The sequence below is a fragment of the Protopterus annectens genome, chromosome 9.part0, assembly GCF_019279795.1.
Source record: "Protopterus annectens isolate FY-2018-M chromosome 9.part0, PAN1.0, whole genome shotgun sequence".
Classification (NCBI taxonomy): domain Eukaryota; kingdom Metazoa; phylum Chordata; order Ceratodontiformes; family Protopteridae; genus Protopterus; species Protopterus annectens.
Genome location: NC_056743.1, coordinates 1,216,567,561 through 1,216,588,055, shown reverse-complemented (window position 1 = coordinate 1,216,588,055; position 20,495 = coordinate 1,216,567,561). Strand labels below are relative to the sequence as shown.

Below are 20,495 nucleotides of genomic sequence, written 5' to 3'. Positions count from 1 at the left end.
CCCCCAGAGCAAACATTGCATCTGTAGTGTTAACCTAAATATCATAAATAAATGAATGAACCCTCCCCCAAAAGACCTATTGTTAATATAGTGGTGCCCTGTTAGTAAATGTAAGAAAGATTCTTGTTTATTATATGATGAGACCACTGGAAGACTAGATTCTTATATTAGGAACGGCAGTCATGTTTTAAAAAAGATCTCCTCAATATTATGGTAGCAAGACATGTACTAGGTTACTATTTATGTAACTAGTTTATAAACATCTGTATGGTTTGTAACCTATTCCAAAGATTTTTTTATGGTATTCCTATAACCCATATATAATGGAGTCAGTTTATTTTTTGTTTAACCAATATTTTTGTTATGTTTGGGGGACATCTGTTTAGACAATCTAGGGAAACAGCAATGGTGTATTACACTGATGTAAGTCACTTACACTGAGAGCAGGTCTTTCGGAATCAAGGCAGCTTATACCAGAGCAAGTCAGTTACACTGAGAGCAACTCTTTTTGAATCTGACCCATGGCATTTGCATATTTGTGCTTTGGAACTGAAATATTCCATTAAGGACAATAAACATTTTTTAGAGGAACTGAGTAGAATTTAATAGATTGATAATTCATTATTTATAATGGTATATGTTTCTCCTTTGTACAGTTTCATGTACTCCAGAAATGTATTCCAATTTATTGTAGGTTTTGCTAAGGAACCTCATATACCTTTTGTCATTTTACAGTTGCCTGAATTTTGCCTTACTGAAAACGTATTTTATTTTAATGGGAAATATATTTTTGCAATGTCAGTGTACAGGAATGGGTATAAAATTTGCCCTCATCTATTCCAGCTTCTGTATGAGACTATATGGAACAAAGTATTTTCATTCTGATCAGCATTTCATAATGATGTGTCTGCACTTTATAGGTGATTTGTATTTGTTTGTCAAGGGGATAGTGGAAAATTTAAGGGACTTTTGGGTAGGATGCAGAAAAACAAATTCAGGATTATATTTTTTTTAACATTTAGTCTACGGAAGTAGAATTTTTGGTTGCCAAGGTTTATACATAAACAGGGCAATTACACATGACTGTCTTTCAATAGAAAACCTACTGCAACTAATAATTTCCATATGGTACAAGTGTTTATTCTTCTAATTTGATATATTTCCTGCCCTATGAGAATTCTTTCAAACAAGGAAACTTTATTTGGAAGACATGATCTCTTGTCAGGTAGCACAGGGTGGACAGGAGGTACAAGGATATTTTGGATCTCCTTACTGAAAGGTTTAAGTAGGGGTGGAATCTCCAGGAATAGATGCAAATACCACAGCTGGGCACTGTAGAAAGATCAGAGGGTGAACATTTTCTTTGTGACATAATATTCCAATTATGGAATGGTATTTATGATACTTGAAAGACACTGGGATATTCTGGAAACTGATAATATCCTAGAGGGCATTATCAAAACTGCCCCAATGATATCACATAGAAATTTATCCAGTTTTATGGATAGACTGGAACATTCTGATTTGTATCTGGACTTAGGTCTCACATCAGAAGATCTTCATTATTGTAAATATTACTCCATATGACGATATATAAGGATGACTCAAGTATGAACAGTGTTTGGCCTCACAGAGGGGTTTCCAGTGGGAGTGGGTGTACACCAGGGTTCAGCTCTGAGCCCACTGCTGTTCATACTGGTGATGGACTACATTAGCAAACAGGTCGGAGGGGGCAGATCAACAAAGTTGCTGTATGCAGACAATGTGGCATTACAGGCAGACTCTGAGCAAGAACTTCAGCAAAGGATAGGAGAATGGAATGCAAAACTGAAGGCACATGGGATCAAACTAAGCACAGATAAGATGGTGGTAATGGCAGCAAACTGGAGAAATCAGAAGAAGCTGAGAATAGAGGTAGAAGGGAAATACTGGAACAGGTAAACAGCTTCAACCATCTGGGAGGGATGGTTGAGGAGAAGCAAAGTCTGAATGAAGAGGTCAGAGCTAGAATCAGAGGGGCTGCAGCCAACTGGCATAGAGTGTCAGGTGTAGTCTGTGACAGTAGAATTCCAAAGAAGCTGAAAAGTAAAGTGTACAAGACAGTGGTGCAACCAGTACTACTGTATGGTACAGAAATCTGGGCAGTGAAGGCAGAACAGTTGAAGAAACAAGAGGTGATGGAAATTAAATGCCTGAAAACGGTGGTCAGTTGCACACTGTGGGGCACATGAAGAAATGAGGACATAAGAGCAGAACCCAAAGAAGCTCCAATTGCAGAAAAGATCACAGAGAACAGATTATGGTGGTTTGGACAAATGTGCAGAAAAGCAGAAGACAATCTGGTGAGGAAGTTTCGGGACAGACTGGAAGAAGGTAAGAGGAAGCGAAGACATCCAGCAAAGATGTGGATGGATTGTGTGAAGGAAGATCTGTGACAGTCAGGCATGAGTGTTGAAGAAGGCAGGGGTGTGGCACTGAATCAAGAGAGTTGGAAACAATTAACATGGTACCCCAACCCCATGTAGAAAAAAATGGGAAAAAGTCGGCTGATGATGACGATGATGATGTTGATGGTGATATATAAGGATGTTATGGATGGGCATCTTATTAACGATCATTTATTTAACTTAGATAAGATTAAGAAGTGTTATGTCAAAACAGTAGTTTATGTTTTGAGATGTCCACGTAATTTGTATGATACTGGGCAAGCAATACAATCAGTACATGTTAAGATACAGGAACATATAAGAGATATTAAAAAGCATGCTTGGTTAGTCATGTAGCTTTGCATTTTAAACAAGTGCATAACTGTCGCATTGGGCTTTGAAAGTTTTGTATGTATTATTGGTCTAATGCATAGCTCTATTTAGGTGATTCTGACATTTTATTCAAAAATAAAGCATTTACTTTTGTCAAGAAACTTTCTAACCAAAAGGCTTAAATAATGAATTAATTATGACAATGTTGTTTGTAATTACATTATTAATTACTTAATTACTATTGAATATATCTCCCCCTTTTGGTATTTGCCTTTTGTACCAGGGAGTATGTATGTAGTGCTTTAGCATTATGGTGCTAACTTTGTGAGAGCAAAAGCCAAGACGCTAATTGGTATTTCAACATGAAATGCAAGTTTTGTTTTATTCTCAATGAGAGACTATTATTGTGTTTGAGGTTTTAAAGTGTAAAACCCATACTGTTGGGATCATGCTCTAAACCTGACCACCAGTAAATATAGCATTGTGCAGTTTGGACTCAGGAACTCTCACACACCTGCCACAGAAACAACACTCCCCTTAAAATATATAAGGTCATTAGAGACTTAGGCACCCCCATGGATAACAAACTCTTCTTTGTCCACCACATATCCACTGTTGTTAGGAAATCATTTTATCGCACCCACCTCATTACTAATGGTGTGTCTTCTCTGTCGAAAGAGGTCATTGTTCTACTCGTTGTTCATTAGGAGACTATTTTGGTGTGTACCTGTTAGAATACAATGCCATTTTTAGTATATACCTGTTAGAATACGATGCCATTTTGGGTGTGTACCTATTAGAGTACAATGCTGTTTTTGGAATATACCTGTTAGAATACAATGCTGTTTTTGGTGTGTACCTATTAGAATACAATGGCGTTTTTGGTAGGTACCTATTAGAATACAATGGCGTTTTTGGTAGGTACCTATTAGAATACAATGCCGTTTTTGGTATGTACCTATTAGAATACAATACCATTTTTGGTATGTACCTATTAGAATACAATACCATTTTTGGTGTGTACCTATTAGAATACAATACCATTTTTGGTGTGTACCTATTAGAATACAATGGCGTTTTTGGTAGGTACCTATTAGAATACAATACCATTTTTGGTATGTACCTATTAGAATACAATACCATTTTTGGTGTGTACCTATTAGAATACAATACCATTTTTGGTGTGTACCTATTAGAATAAAATTCCGTTTTTGGTATGTACTTGTCTATAAACCTAACCCAACATGAAAAAACTCACTGGTTCCTCACTATGTTACCAAGTACATCTAAAAGCCCTCCTTCTCTTTTCTGCTCCTACAGACTCATAATGGGCAGTCTATGCCAGTCTTCAAAACTATAAATGACCCAGTTCTGCTTGCTCTACTACAGATATACAAAACTGGTAGTAACACAAATACAAGACCAAGGGATCTTAATCTATATTATAGCATAACTAGGACGTGTGGGCATAACATATATCTCTCAAAGTTCTCCACCTCTGAAACCAACTCCTAGGTTCTTTAAAGCAAAGCATGTGCTTCGCTATCTTTAATTCTAACTTAGAGGAGTGGATGGGAAACTGTTAATTTTCTCCAGGTCCTGCCCCCCCATCCCTTATAGACAGTTAAGTCATTAGTTGGATGTACCATTGGGATTGCAGTGTTTATTGCCTAGTAGTTCTCATTTAACCTACTAGGTTTTATGCTGGTTGCAAGGGAATGAACAATAAGAACAGCAGTTCTTGGATATGAAGCACATCCACTTCTCTAGGAATGTCAGAAGGACTAATTTTAGCACATGTTTAACTGTCTTATTGGGCAAAAAGTGAATTGTGCAAGCATTGTTCCCTCCAAAAATAGTTTAATAAAATCTCCCTGTCATACATGATTGCCACTGTTGAAGTGACACCCTGACCGCATATGGAAAGTGGCAAAAAGGGTTGTGGATGGATGGAAGGATTCCTCTTTTTGTCAGACCTATATGCCTGACATTTCTTCAGATCTCTTTCTGCCCCTGACTAGTTTAGTCCATGATCCCTGGCTCCTCCTATAGATATATATATATATATATATATATATATATATATATATATATATATATATATATATATATATATATACCTTGTTATTTTTACTGGACTCATAGGGCGTATGTTCCCTAACCATTTCATCTACACTAACCTGTCCTCATACTGCTGACCTCCCCTCCTAGTAATTACTTATACCACATCTACTGCACCAGTAATAGCTTATTAACAAGAATTAGTTCCCTTCCATGTTAGATAACATGAACTCTGCTTTACAGGCAAACCAGTACTTTACATTAATATCTGGTATTTTGCATTTCTGTAGTTCCCTGTGAGCTGATCAAGTTACAGTTTTACCAAAAGTATGCTACTGCTGTTAATATTGTTGAATATTGTGATGGTCGAATGTATTGGTGTGATGCCACAGGTGATAAAGAATGAAGGAGGATAGGTGTTTGCAGGTAAGTGGGATTTATTCTGCTAATGCTGAAACTTTTCAGAGATAACAAAAGTTTTAGGTTTAAGGTTAGGTTAAGGTGAAGATATTTCATAATACTGTCACTTTTCAGACAAACAATCTGATTGTGATTTTGTTTATTTGGTGCAGTGGTAGCATTGTTGCCTCACAGCAAGAGGTTCTCCCGTTCGATTCTCGGCTGGAGTGTGGGGAGTGCCTTCTGTATGGAGTCTGTATGTCCTCCCTGCGGTTGGGTGGGCATTCAAAAGGCATGCATAAATGGGCGTGCCTTCGTTGATGGTTGAACTTCGAGCTGGCACCTCGGCGTTCGTGAAAATATACTGCCAATCATTAGCGGGCCAGAGTTCCACTGTGGCGACCCCTAACTGGGAAAAGCCGAAAGACAACAACAACATCTTTTAAGATCAGAGAAGAAAAGTGTTTTCCTTTGGTGATCTTTTATGTTTTCAATGTCTTAGATTTTCCAAGAAAATGTTTTTTGAAATGCAGGCATTGCTCAAGACTGAGTTGATGTTTTTGCTTTTTGTTTAATTGTTTACAACCCATTTTTGCTGACTGTCTGATTGACACATTTTTTTCAATGTTAAGTCAATCAAAATGCTCTCTCTGATACTGTCTGATCCCTTACCCAGACCACTTAAACTATTCACGATATGTTTGTTTAGTTCACTCGTTCATTTTTCAGCATGCATGGGCAGCAATGAAAAAGCTGAAAGGTCAGTGTATGTCCTCCACAAGTACACTTGATGTAGCGTGTTATGCGTTATACTGTTTCATTGTATTTTTCATAAACATACTGTTACCTACATGTTCCTTGAAAATGAGTAATTTATGAAAGTTAGGGCCAGCCTCCTCCTGCAATTATAATCATAGAATAAGATGGCTACTGGATTTGCAATGTCCACATAGGGTTAAATTTTACTTTTGAAGAGTATGTGGTGGGGTTGGGAATTGAAAAGAAAATTTTACAAACAGTAGACAGAGTTACTAGAAAGGAGTCTCCACCTAAACACCTGAAACTTAAGGGCACTGAAAATGTGTTTTAATATTCATCCCCATCACATTAAAAAAAAAAAAAAAGAAAAAAGTTACTTGAGACCAAAGTGTGTTTCAGGAGTTGTGCTGATGGCTGAACAAGACCAACTCCTTCTACCTGGGGTGGGGGATTCTGCCACAACAGTGTGTTCTTCAGACCATCAGAGTAGTGTGAGCTGCATTGAAGAGGTTGTCAGTACAGAAGGCCAAAATAATTCTATCAGTTAGTGCTGAATAACAGAATAATGAGGTAAGACGAAACACCTAAACCTTTCAGAATGTATTCTCCCTAGTAAACTCTTGGTGTACTAAAAATGGGCTCAAACTAAATGATAAAAAATGTAGTATCATCCTTTTTGGTAGACAACCCCTCCCATCATCGTATTGTATACAAACACTCCTCTGAAATACAAAAATGTAACCAGGGACCTTGGAACTTGGGTTGATAACTCCTCTCTTTTGACCATTTTGTGGCAATTGTTGTTATGAAATCCATTTAACATAATTAATAGTCAAAGAAGTATCATCAAGGTCTAAAGAGTTAATCAGCCCCTTATACACAGCATCAGTCAAGCTAATCATTGAGTACAGCACCCCCTCCATGATGTATTTCACTAAACATATCAAACAGTCAAAAATACTTCAAAAGTTTCTAAAGTCCCTAAGCTACCAAGAATGGCTGGAAGCTCTATCCCTTTATTCAGTGTTTTATAGACTTTTTAGGGGAGATCTCTGTCTCACTGTGCTGATACAGACCTAGTTGTTCTGGACCTCCTGTATCTCTGCAAGTCCAATATGTCTGCTAGTACTAGAACAAGGGACCTAAACAGATAAATAAAGCACACAGGAGGGACAGATTTAAAGCATAACATCTCCAGAACATTTGTAATATCCTTCCCTTGCACATTAAGCAGTGTGACTCAGTATCTTCCTTTAAACATAATCTAGATGACTGGATGGGTAACCACAATGTTACACTGGGATTGTCTGCTATGGCCTCCTAGAGAAAGGTGGTATGGCATGACAAAGGGCACTGGCGAGGTGTGACTGGTCATAAGTCTTTGTGGCATTGTGACAGCTTCATCAGTTTACTCTACCTAGTGCCGTACATGAAACAGACCACATGCCATACATATGGGACTTTGATAGGGGCTAAATAAATTAGTCTTTTATAGATATTACATTCACCTTTTTTCAGGACCCCTTCACTTTTTTTCAGAAACAAAAGACTTTCCATCTTTTGAGGTAAAATGAATACATCTTATACAACATTTTTAGCAGGGCTGCATGCTTACATCTAAATATATGTCTCTTTAAACACCCTCTTTTTTATTACATTATGTGACGACCCCTCTCTGGGCCAGTAATCAAGGAGCCTGAATCCTCACCACTGACACTGGAGAGGGACTTTCACTTGGAATACAAATGGATACACTCAGTATTTCCAGATGCAGCTCTCTGCACCAAGTACAATTTCCCTTCTCTGATCAGTGGGGAATCCTACTTCATCTTTACTCTGTTTCTCTGTTTAAAAAAAGATTTCATTTTTTGAAAGAGATTTTAAACCAAAGCCCCATCTGTCTGAGTTGTTGGTAGATCAGGTGGATGTAAAAGATCCCACAGCACCTATCGAAAAGAGTTGAAGAAATTTCTCGATGCCCTAATCAAATTTCCTCGACTTGAATAAATACCACTTCAGGTCTCCCTTTAAAGAGGTCATTAGCTTAGTAGAACTATCCCTGTCAACAAAGGGTATATAAAATAACAATAAAATAAAATAAGCATCATACTCTGTGAGGTTATACATTTTTGTAGCAAAAGAAACACGTATGCATGTGCACTCATTTATGCAACTAGGAGCAGGAAATGCTTTTCTTGGCCTTATTAACCGCTGATGCTGACAAGTAAAACCAGATTAAAACCACAAGCCTTCCTTTAGAGAAGACAGCAATGTCAGGCATATTGGAAAGTAATTGTCAAAGAAGGCACAAGTGAATCCTGTATAGTATCAGCAAGGTAAGAAAACATGTGGAATAGGTTCTTTCTTTTTAAATTGTTGCATATTTTTAAGAAATGTACATTTGACTTACTTTGAATTTGCTGTATTGGAGAAGATGACACAATGTTTTCTTTATACTGAGCATTTGGATGGAATTTCAATATATTGATGCATTTTACTTTTGGGAACTATGTGCACTCACAACATATTGCCTTTATAGTGTCTGCAGTTTTGTTATTGTTACCTCTTTCTTTTAACCATGACTACCATTCAAAACAGGTAGGCTTCTGTACATTCAGGGTTTGGAAAAATGTGTTCCAACAGCACCACAAAAACTGTTGTTTCACATCTGTGCTGGGCATTCATTTTCTTTTATCTGCTAGCCTGTGAATTCCACACCTTAAGCATCATACTGAGTATTTACATATGCTGAGCAGTCTAACATCAGAATGCCCCTCCCCCCCAGTAGTAATATCTTAGTAACCATGTCAATCTGCCATAGCCTGGTAGCATAACCACATATAGGATCGTAGTTCTGAATTACCAAACCTGAGCCTGCTTGCATGGATGTACACTTGTGTCAAAGCACTGTCCTGTCCAACCTTATTCCTGAATGTGGTTCGACAGGGAAGCAATCATTATTCATATCCAGTGTCCTAACACATAATGTAGGCATTAGAGTGAGTTGGAGGGCAGAGGGCATCTCACAAGTATAGGAATTTTGGTGTCCTGGGTTTAGAAATTGCTTGCAGGTAGACAGAAAAGAAAAGAAAGATTGGAATGTTACCTTAAGGGTTAATGAAGGAGTATCTTAGAAGAATTTTTTTTCCCCTGCTGGTTAGCTCTCTATCTTTGGTTTACTGTGTGGTTTTCAGCTGGCAGGTTATCTGAATGGGAAGTCTTGGCAGAGAGTGGTATTTGGCTGATCTCTTGAAAACTGTCTTCTAGTCTGTCAAAGAATATTCAGCATCCCCACCTCTGTGGAAGTTGGAACAACACTGTCAGAACTAGTGCAGCAGAATGCAAAGTATTGTGACTGTGGATTAGAAAGTGGTTCTGAAAATCTACATTGATAATTCCCACAAAATAAAGACATTGGCGGTGAATAGATGCGCTAAATGAGTCTTTATGGAGACTAGTAGAAGTGAAGGGTAACCATTAGAGAGTGTGTGTAAGTTAATAATACACAGTCTAGTTAAATATTCATGTAAGACTTAGCTAAATATTAAAATTACTCTAGAAATGCATTATTCTGTAGTGAGGGAGAGTACATCCTATTGCATTTTAGCATAGCAACTAAATTACTTTTGTTGTGATGAAAAAGTCAGGTAACTGAAGTTGTAACTGAAAATGCATCTTAGAAGTCATTAAACATTTTGCAGCCACTGAAACTGCATAAATTTCCAGAGGTTTAGGTCCCTAGAACAAGTACTTCTGATGCCATTTGACTTGGTGAAGATAGTAAATTCCTCAGCATTAGGTTGGAGGATACCTTGTATACCAGACACAGGTCACCTCTTAGCAGTCAGAAAGATACTGAATAAAGTGACAGGGCTCTGAGTCAGTCCATGTATGACATGTAGGCCTTGTATCCTTTTAATAGGTTATCTTCATGTCCGTTCCAGTTGTTGCATGTGTCTTGGCAGATACATGTCATAGTGGGAATTACATTAAATGATTGGCCTAATGAGAGCTGATTAAAGAGGGACAATGACATCCCAAGAATTATACAGAATTAGACACAATTAGACACAATCCCTATTTTATAAACTATGCAATATAGAAGGACTTTCTTAAAGCAATGGACATATGTTGGTCAAAAGTTAGGTCAATGTCCACATAAGTTCCCAAATCCCGAACAACTCAGTTATCCTTTAGGGATGTATTGTTAATGTGGTAGTTACCTGATATAAAGAATATGATAATGCATTTTTTTTGGCATTTTCAGTCCATGATTTTAGCACTACGGATTTTGGATTTCATGGTTAAGTAACTTGTCTATCGTTGAACCTTCTTGTTTGCCCATGGTCATGTTATTCCCCATCTTTAAGTAATTGTTATTCTTTCTACATGCTTTCTTATCATATTTGTTTTTCTTTCTATTTCTGTGCATACTGCTAAGAAAGGAAACAGGAGACTGTAATCAACAGGCCTCTCTTGTGGTGCATTTGACTTGAGTTCAGCAATGAACTCTGGGAAGTTCAAACACAAGAAGACATAATTTGAAGATGCAAGGTGGGTGGCTTAAGAGAGTCATAAGGAGGTATTACTTTGCAGAAATAATGGTTGTTAATTGGACTAGTCTTTCTATGTATGTAATAGTTTTAGAAATATTGGATTTTAAATATGCATGGAACAGACTTAATGAGGGGTAGGGAAGAAGAAGAAGGACTTGCTTTTATTTAATAAAATTGCTTATTCACTGGGTAGGGACCCAATGCAGTCTACAGAGGTCAAACAGACTGATCTGCCAACACTTCAAATACCCAGACTAGGGATCTAAACCTAAACTGCAAAACAAATAGGACCTGCTCGTGAAACAAATGCCTCTCCCAAAGGACCCCTCACTTCTACAATAATCTCCCTTTCCATAACAAGCAAAGTAAATCTAATTTAGATGTAAGATAAGTAGCTATAAATTTACCCTGGGTCAGGCCTTACAGCCCTTATGGACAGGGATAGTAAGTAATCTGCAGTGACCAGATGAAAGATTATCTTGTAATCACTTGCCTAATGTGAGCTTTAGAATCTGTTATCAGAATATTTTCTGAGTTTTGCCTGTGTGTGTCATAAATGATTAAAATCAAGTCCACCATTTGCCTTCTGTATGTAGGAAAGACTAGGACAGCCTCTTTTATCTCACTACTTTTCTATTTATGCATCCTGTTTAGTTATATGTTATTTTTTTCTTTGCCATTAACTGCAGAAACACAATTCCTCACCCACAATATAAAATCTGGCAGCAGATAGCTAGTAGTTCATTGTAAACTTTGACTCACGATTCATTGTTGATAAAAATGTTGCCTGTCATATCAGCCAAACATACCCTCATCACTACAAATCCCATATAAGCTATATTAATTTTGAATTCACCTGAATTGCAAAACGTCACGTCTTTTAATGAGATTGAAAAGAACAGGAATATTCAGTATTTTCTCACATCTCTCTTTTCTTTTACAATAAGCAGTCAATTCCCTATGTGTTATAAGCCTTGTTTTGTTTTTTCTTTGAGAGAATGGCGAGCAAGATACTTACAGCTATTTCAAAAAACATATAGTTGTTAAAGGATTACTTTTAGTGAAAAGCTCTAAAAATAATGGAGTCACAATAATGGAGTCACAATGTGTTTTCCAACAGTGCTACTAAGGAGCTTGCATGGGGACCGAACACTTTAGTAGTTAATCAGTCAAGATCTGAAATACATTTACCCATTTCTCTGGGTGTAATACTGACTACAGTTTTTAGGTTCCTTTTACCATTTCCTATAGCATACTGCTGCATTTAACATCTGATTGAACAAATCTTGATAAATGGGGAAGGAAGCTTTTGTTTTCATCATTGCAAGTACAGATAAGGTTGCAACAGTTACCACACAGACACAGGACTGTTTTGCATGATGGTACCACTGGTACTACTAATACTGCCTTTGAAGCCCCTGGAAACGTGTAGCATATAGCCAGCTGACTGCCATTCTGAAAAGTCACATACCCAAACAGTATTCCATATTCCATGTTTATGGCTGTACACACTCTATTTTTACTCATTCAAAGGTCTGAACGTTTATCCTATGAGGGTAGCAAATGGGATTGCAGGAATTAAACCCTTACCTGTTGAGGCGTTATGACATTTTTGAGCTTGTAGTTCTTGTAAGCTCTTTCCCCCACTCATTTTCATGAGGCAGTTGAAGAATAAACCTTTTTTGTAAATCTAACATATAGTATTATCTTATACTGAATTTCATGATTATTGGTCTTAATATCAGCACTTTATGTTTTTCTGATTTACATTTGCAATGAAATTTTGCCTTCATTGTATACTGAGCGGCAGTGATGTCTCTTGTCTGATTATTTTGTCACCTAAATAAGACAAAAGCATTAGCCAGCATAAAAAGACTAGTGCCACAACCTCCTTCTCATCTCCACTTACCCTCTTCACCTTCCCTGCCTTTCTTCCTTTTTCCCTTCTTTTCTTTCTTATGTCTCTCAGCTGTGTAATAAAGACACTAGTTCTGCTGCTAGCAAGTTCCATTGACTGAATTTTTTTTTTCTAGAAAAAAAAAAAACAAAAAACAAAAAAAACATGCTTCTGCATTCTGAGAGATGCTTTTCAGAGACTTACTTTCTGTAGAGTATCCTTCATCTCCCTGCAAACAGGCAGACCTAGTGACTGCGAGGGATCCTATAGCAGGCATGTCAGCGGGTACAGACGCTGGTAAATACCAAAGCACCATATTCTGCACCCCAGCTGAACTAATAGAAAGAGGGCACAAACAAGAGCATGAGAAAAAATACAGCACATTAGTACACATCTACATACTAACCTTACCCTACCACATTGAGAGCCTGTCACTTCTCCTCAGACAGGCCTCCAACTTTAAAGCAATATCATTTCCTATTATAAAGTATAAAACATTCAATAATCAGTTACATTTGTCCTGTCAACAGAAAGGAAAGACCACAGTAGGCAATGTGCAGAAAATGCAAAGTACAACCACATAAACACTTACTGTAGAATGGTAGCCTTCACTCCGTAAACAATGTCTCCCACTGATGGAGCAGCTCAGGGTGGCGACCCTGTAAGTCACTGTATCTATGACTGCACAGCTCACCTGAGTGGGTGTTGCCATTGGCATCACTCATTGTACTGAAAAGCTGATGCAGAGCCTTGGGTTTATACATGAGGCTATCATGTCTCAGCAGACACTCCCTATAATTCAGTAAACAGACCTTCCCTATAATCCTTTCAGCAGGCACTCCCTATAAACCTCTCACTATGTACTCCCTGTAATTCTTATCAATAAAATAAAGATTTTAGCCCCCTGGTCACACAAGGCAGGAGCCCTGCTGAACCCAGCACCTGAAGAGACGATATCTACTAACTAGCTCAGAATGAGGAGAAAAATGGGGTAGGCCCATATGCATGGCCACATGTTATGGCACCCTGTGATACGTATTGTTGGGTACCAAGGGTGCATGATGGAAAGTATTATTAGCACACAGCGGTGGTGTGACAGGATTTCCTGTTTCATTACATTAGTTCACTGTGCACATGCAATCTCAGGCAAGGATAAGCAAGGTAACACTGATTGTGGGTGACACTGTAATGCATTAAAGCAGCAATTCAGAGACAATCCCACTAACTCACCTCACTTAAAATGCTATGAGGACTGTTTTAACATGATAAAAATTGTGTTCACTATACTGCAGGAGAATGCATTCTGATAAGCAACACAAGGACAGGAATTGAGTGAATAAATAGCTCTATAGTCATACTGAAAACAGATAAGACAACTGGTAATGTAACTCAGGGCTGCAAAGTGCACACATGAGTTCATGGAAGCAAAAGGAACAGATACTGAACAATAGACTGATTGAGGTATTATTGCCCAGAGGCAAGAGAAATTGCTGTCCTTCTGTGGGGGGTGTTCACCCTGACAAGGATGAGAGCAAAGTGACATGACAATTGATTAGTGGCCAGCTGTTGGGGCAGCTGCTCACCCTGATAGGGGGCAGAACACAAGGGCAAGGCAAGTTACTGATCTGCTGTGGAGACAGGTGCTCACACTGACAGGGAACAAAGATCAAGGGCATAACAGGTTATTGTCTTGCTGCAGAGGGGCTCACATTGACAAGGGCACAGAGCACAAGGGCATGACAACTTACTATCCAGTAGTTGGGGTGAAGGAGTACACTGTAGCACATACATACAGACTGTAAAACATGCTACAAAGGAAAGGAGGCCTGCTGATTACATGCTCATTGCTACTGTCAGACCCTGGGGTGGAAATGATGGCAGCACATTAGCAGGCAGTTATATAGCTACCAAACGGAAGTAGGGGAACAGTGCTGAGACATAGTGATTTGCCAAAGACAGTCATGCATATACACAAATTGATCACATGTTGCTCACAGGTGCACGCATCTTATCATAGGACTAAGAGAACACCAATGACTGGAAAAGTTCCCCATACCAGAGCTAGAGGTGTTACTGCAGGCCCTATGTACACATAACATGTGTATTCTTGACAGTGTAAAGCAGATAAACCTTTTTTGGACCAGGTATGTTAGGCTATGATGCAGGACATCAGTGCTGTAGGCTGTTTTAGTAGGACAGGATTAGGGTGTGTCTCAGGGTCATCAGTTAGTCTTAGTATGTCCTACCACTATTGTATACTTGCTCACATATGTGAAGGGATTATTTATCACAATACAACTACAGATGTGTTCTCCAGATACATTGAGGCTGTGACTGCAATACCCTTTGTGTAGACCATTGTGTGTATTGTACCTAGTCAGCCACTGTAGCTAGATAGCACGTGCATATAAATTACTGAGCATGTACAAGATCATTGACATTTGTATAGTCAGTCAGAGTGAGTGCAGGCATAAAGGAAGATACACATGCAAGTGTGTTTAAAGTAACAAGTCAGTCAGTTAACATATGAAGTTTTGAAGCATATGTTCCAGTTACAGCTCCTGATGTGTTTATGTATAATAAATGACTTGAATGAATACCCTGCCTCAGTGCCTCATTTGATAAATGAGACATGCAACATGATGTCAGAATGGGATCTGAAGCATCTTCAGGTTTGCAAACCATGAGGCTCACAGTCAGAAGTGGAGAAATATACAGGAGGCAACTCGCAAACAGGTCAGCAGTTATTCAAAGGTACTTAAACTCATTTAAATGATTTTTCAGTCACTGAATAAGTGGTGAAGCATTCAACACATTCAAAATAATTACTGAGATAAACAAAATGTCTGACATACTGATAAAAATATTATAATTAATTACAGAAGTGTTTGAAATAATTTCCAAAGTGTTAAAAATGTACGAAAAGGGTAAAACGACCAAATATTTTTGCAATGTTCTACTTTTGCACATTAGCTAAAACATTTTGAAGTATCCAAAGTTTCTGGAATGTTCACAATGTTTGTAGTGTTTAAGTGAAGCTTTTTAAGAACGATTGTTGTACAGTTGGGCATAATTACAAGTACCTGGTCTATAGTTATAGTTAAACAAATGTTGTTGTTATGGTAGAGGGATTTTGCAGACCTGGACTGCTGGTGTTTGATAATAATATTGCTAAGAATTGGTGAGTGTTTAAGCAAGAATATGATATTTTCATACAGGCTGCATTTTCTGATAAAGACGCACATACGAAGGCATTCATACTTCTTAATTTAGCTGGCTCAGAAGCCATTGGGAGGGAACATTCATTTGTGTATGCACCTAATGTGCATGCAGGGGAGGAGGAGAACTGCCATATTGTGATAAAGGCTGAAATGCGGGAGGATCCTAAGTGCTTAAAACATAAATTTAGAGAAATGTGTAACCCTTAAATGAATATTACAGTGGAATGGAAAATGTGTTATACAAGAAATCAAAAGCCAGGTGAAACTATAGCAGCATATATTATTGAGTTAAAAAATAAAGCAAAATGTGCAGATTTGGTGACTTACGACATGAGTTGATAAAAGACAGGCTTGTGTGTGGTGTTACTAATGATGCAGTCAGAAGGATTTTGCTTCACAATAGTGATTTAATGTTGAGCAAAGCTATCGAGATTTGTCAAATACATGAGCTTACAGAAAAGCATACAAATATGCTTACAAATGAGAAAAGCATGCATGCAGTATCTGCCAGTGCAAATGTTGACAGTGTACAACATAAAGCTAAGATGAAAAAGAACTATACACCAAAGGGTGTAGCAAACAACCTCATTGTTAACTGTCGTAATTGTGGAGGCAGTCATGAACCTAAATGAGAGAGGTGCTTAGCTTTTGGTCAGCTGTGTTACAAATGTAAAAGGTGGAATCATTTCAAAAGGCTTTGTAAGTCTAAAGTGGCACATACTTTTATTAAAAGAGAGTATCTGAAGAAGCAAGTAGATCAGATAGAGAGCTGTGAGCAAACTTTCTATGTTGATGTCTCTGTGATCGATGAAACAGCTAACACAGTAGATTATCAGTTGGCAGCAAAGAGTGAAATATTTTGTATTGTACAGATTAAAGGGAAACCTATAGAGCTTAAAGCAGACAATGGATCCAAGAGCAATGTTATATCAGCACAAATGTTTGCTAAAGTAAAAACTGGTGAGAAACCTGTTTCAGCAAAGTGTGCAAAACTTGTTGCTTATGGTGGTGAAGAAATTCAAAATGATGACGCAGTAGTTCTTACATGCTATTCTGCTGGAACAGCTATGACTTGCTGTTTTAGGTAGTCAAAAGACACATGCAGTCACTGTTAGGCCTGAAAGTTAGTTTGACAATGGGACCTATTTCATTTAATAAAGAGGTCCACCATATATGTCTTAACAACACTGATAGTTTTACACAGAATATTTTTAGTGAATATGCTGATATTTTCAAAGATGAGCTTGGCAAACTTCCAGTCACATATTCCATGAAGTTAAATCATGAAGTAAGTCCAGTTGTCAGACTAGCAGGGAAGGTTCCGGTAGCAATGCAAAGCAAAGTAAAAGCAGAACTTGACAAAATGGTGAATCTGGGTGTCCTAACTCTGGCAAATGAACCGACTGAATGGGTATCCTCCATGGTCATAGCTCATAAAAAAATCTCAGATGGTATTCAAATATGTATTGATCTGAGAGACTTAAACAAAGCACTTAAATATCCTCATCATCTGATGTGCACAATAGAAGAAGTAGCTGCTCTCATGCCAAATGCCACTATTTTTTCAGTTTTAGATGCAAAAAATTCCTTTTGGCAAATTTTGCTGGGTCACAAATCTTCATTGTTAACCACTTTCAGTACACCATTTGGTAGATACAGATTTTTGAGAATGCCATGTGGGATAAATTCTGCTACTGAAGTATTTCAACATGCAATGGAGCAAATTTTTTCTGGTTATCCATCTGCTGTCATAGTAGTTGACATTATTGTAGGTGCAATGGTGAAGACGAACATGATAGAAACCTCAAGAAAGTTCTAGACCATGCACGTGAAGTACATCTTAAACTGAATCCTCAGAAATGCAAATTCAAACAGAAAGAAATAACTTATGCGGGTCATTTGTTTACCAGTTCTAGCTTACAACCAGATCCTTCTAAGAAAGCAGCAATTCCTGAGATGCCAGTTCCAATAAATGTCACATCTCTACAATGTTTTCTTGATATGATCAACTATTTAGGAAAGTTTGTCTCAGATCTGAGTGAGCTTTCAGCACCGTAACATGAGTTGACATGCAAAAATGTAAACTGGTCCTGGTTGGAAAAACACCAAAAAGCATTTGACATTCTGAAACATAAAATTACCAGTCCACCCACATTGAGTTATTATGATGTTCACAAACTTGTAACTCTTTTGTGTGATGCTTTAAAGTATGGTCTTGGTGCAGCATGTCTTCAGGAAGCCATACCAGTACCTTATGCATCCAGAACTTTAGCCCAAACTGAAATGCAGTATGCACAAATTGAAAAAGAGCTTTTGGCGGTAGTGCTCGCATGTGTGAAGTTCAGTGATTGTATTTGTGGCAGACCTGTTCAAATAGAGACTGATCACCAACCTTTAGTGACAATTCTGAAAAAAAAACAATACATACAGCCCCATCACGCTTGCAGTGCATGATGTTAAAATTGCAAAAGTAGAATTTCAACATTTTCTATACATTTCTATACCTTGCTGATGCTTTGTCAAGAGCACCCAGACAAACAACAGAACAGTATGACAATGAGAAAGCAGACTTTGAAGTTATGGGAGTCATGGAAGTCAGAAATTATTCCTCATCCCGTCTTGATGAAGTCAGAAATCATATAGCTTTAAATCCAGTTCTCCAGAAGCTAAAGCATGTTATCAGTCAAGGATGGCCAGCACAACAAACCAGTTTACCACTTGACATGCAGAAGTATTTTCCTTACAGAGATGAGCTTCTGATGGAAAATGGAATCATCATGAAAGGTCCAAAAGTGGTAATTCCTTTAGCATTACAACAGGAATATATCAAAATTTTGCATCGTGGTCACCCAGGTAGAGATTCTACCAAAAGAGGGGCAAGAAGTATAGTATTTTGGCCTTCTATGTCAAAAGATATAGAGAAGGAAACTCTAGCGTGTTCAATTTGGAACAGCACTAAATCGCACCAACACAAAAACCCACTTCAGCTAAACAAGATTCCTGAATTACCATGGTTGACGGTTTCTACTGATATTTTTGAATGAAATGGTCAACATTATTTAGTTTTAGTAGACTCTTACTCAAGTTGGTTTGAAATTTACCTTCTTCCTAACTTAATGTCTAGCAGTGTCATTACAAAGTTGAAGAGACATTTTTCTGTCCATGGTAGTCCGCACAAAGTCATATCTGACAATGGTGCACAGTTTACAAGTCAACTGTCCAAGAAATGTGCTGTGTCTTGGGACTTTGTCCATGTTACTAGTAGTCCTGAGTACCCACAGTCCAATGGATTAGCTGAGCGTGCAGTTCAAAGTGTGAAGTACTTAGAAAAATCTAAGAGAGACGGCACTGATGTTTTTCTTAACCTACTTAATCTCAGAAACATTCCTCAAGATAATTTGCTTAGCTCACCTCCTCAGGGATTAATGTCCAGACAGACTAGAACAACTCTTCTAATGAGTAAACAACATTGCTACCAAATGCAAAGAACAACAGAATGGTCAAGACTCAACTTTTGAAAAATCACCAGTCACAAAAGTTGTACTATGATAAATCCAGCAAACCTCTCACACCATTAAGACAGGGAGAGATTGTGAGAATGCAAACAGCTAAAGGATATGGCTGAGTGGGAATCATCAAGAATATTTGTGATGAACAGAGACCTTACATTGTACAATCTGAAGGAATGGATTTCATAAAGAATCAAAGGCACATACTACCAGTCTCTGAACCTGTGATGCAGCCGATCACCTGTGCCAATGACTCTATTTCTCAGAATAACTTAACACTTGTTCAATTTCCAGAGGACAGTGTACTTTCTTTAAGCAATCCTGACATAATTCCCAAAATTCCAACTGTAAAAGAATCCCCAGATAGTGTCTCTGTTGCTAAACCCAGTCAAATTTTTTATGTGACTAGATCGAGTAGAATTTCCAGACCCGGTCCAAAATACACAGTCAGTTGGACTTCAATTCATTTGTTGTTAAATGTTGATGTGATATCTAGCTTGTAAAATATCTTGTTCTCCTCTTACATTCTGAACAAATCAAAGAGGGAGGATGTAGATCATTGCGTGTATTTACCTTGTCAGCCAATGTAGTTTGATGGCATGTGCATATAAATTACTGAGCATGTGCAAGATCAATGCCATTTTGTATAGTCAGTCATAGTGAGTGCAGGCATGAATGGAGATGCACATAAGAGTGCATTTGAAGTAACAAGTCAGTCAGTTAGCTTATGAAATTCAAAGTATATGTTCCAGTTACAGGTCCTGATGTGTTTATGTACAATAAATGGCATGAACGAATACCTAACCTCAGTGTCTCATTTGATACATGTGGCATACAACACTGTGCTACAAGGTATATGTGTGCCAGTATGCTTACATGTAAATTATGTAAATAGAGAGGCATATAACATGCCAGCATGTGTACTACATGTTAAGGGGACTAACGCTTATGTCTCAGTAGTGCCACATGTATGTTATCTTTATGCTTTGACATTTCCCATTGGTGGAGGGTCTAGCACAACAGGTCATCACATTCCTGTGATTAGCAATGAAGGCACCATGCACAAGACACAGTTTCATGATACTGTAGCACTGTTAGCTATATTAACATTAGAGGGCATGCATACAAACCCCTGCACATGACAGTGAAGAGAAAAAGTTATCTTACAGCATCACTTGGGTTTAGCACTGAAGATTTTGTTCATGATAGCCTGACCAAGGCTAAACTAGAGCTACCACCCCAGATGGCATCTGTGAGCTGCACTGCCTCTGAGCACCCATCATACAGGACAGACATGTAGGTGGACATAGCTGCTATGACTACAGGTAATTTCC

General features: G+C 38.0%; 1 protein-coding gene across 1 annotated transcript in view; it reads left to right on the top strand.

The window, feature by feature from the left end:
* Positions 1 to 8,243: 8,243 nt before the first annotated feature.
* LOC122810937 (chemokine-like receptor 1) overlaps positions 8,244 to 20,495 on the top strand; it is a 71,165-nt gene continuing 58,913 nt past the window's right edge. Inside the window, exon 1 of the mRNA XM_044082467.1 lies at positions 8,244 to 8,314. The gene's annotated coding sequence lies outside the window, so the exon portion shown is untranslated. The remainder of the gene's footprint in view (positions 8,315 to 20,495) is intronic.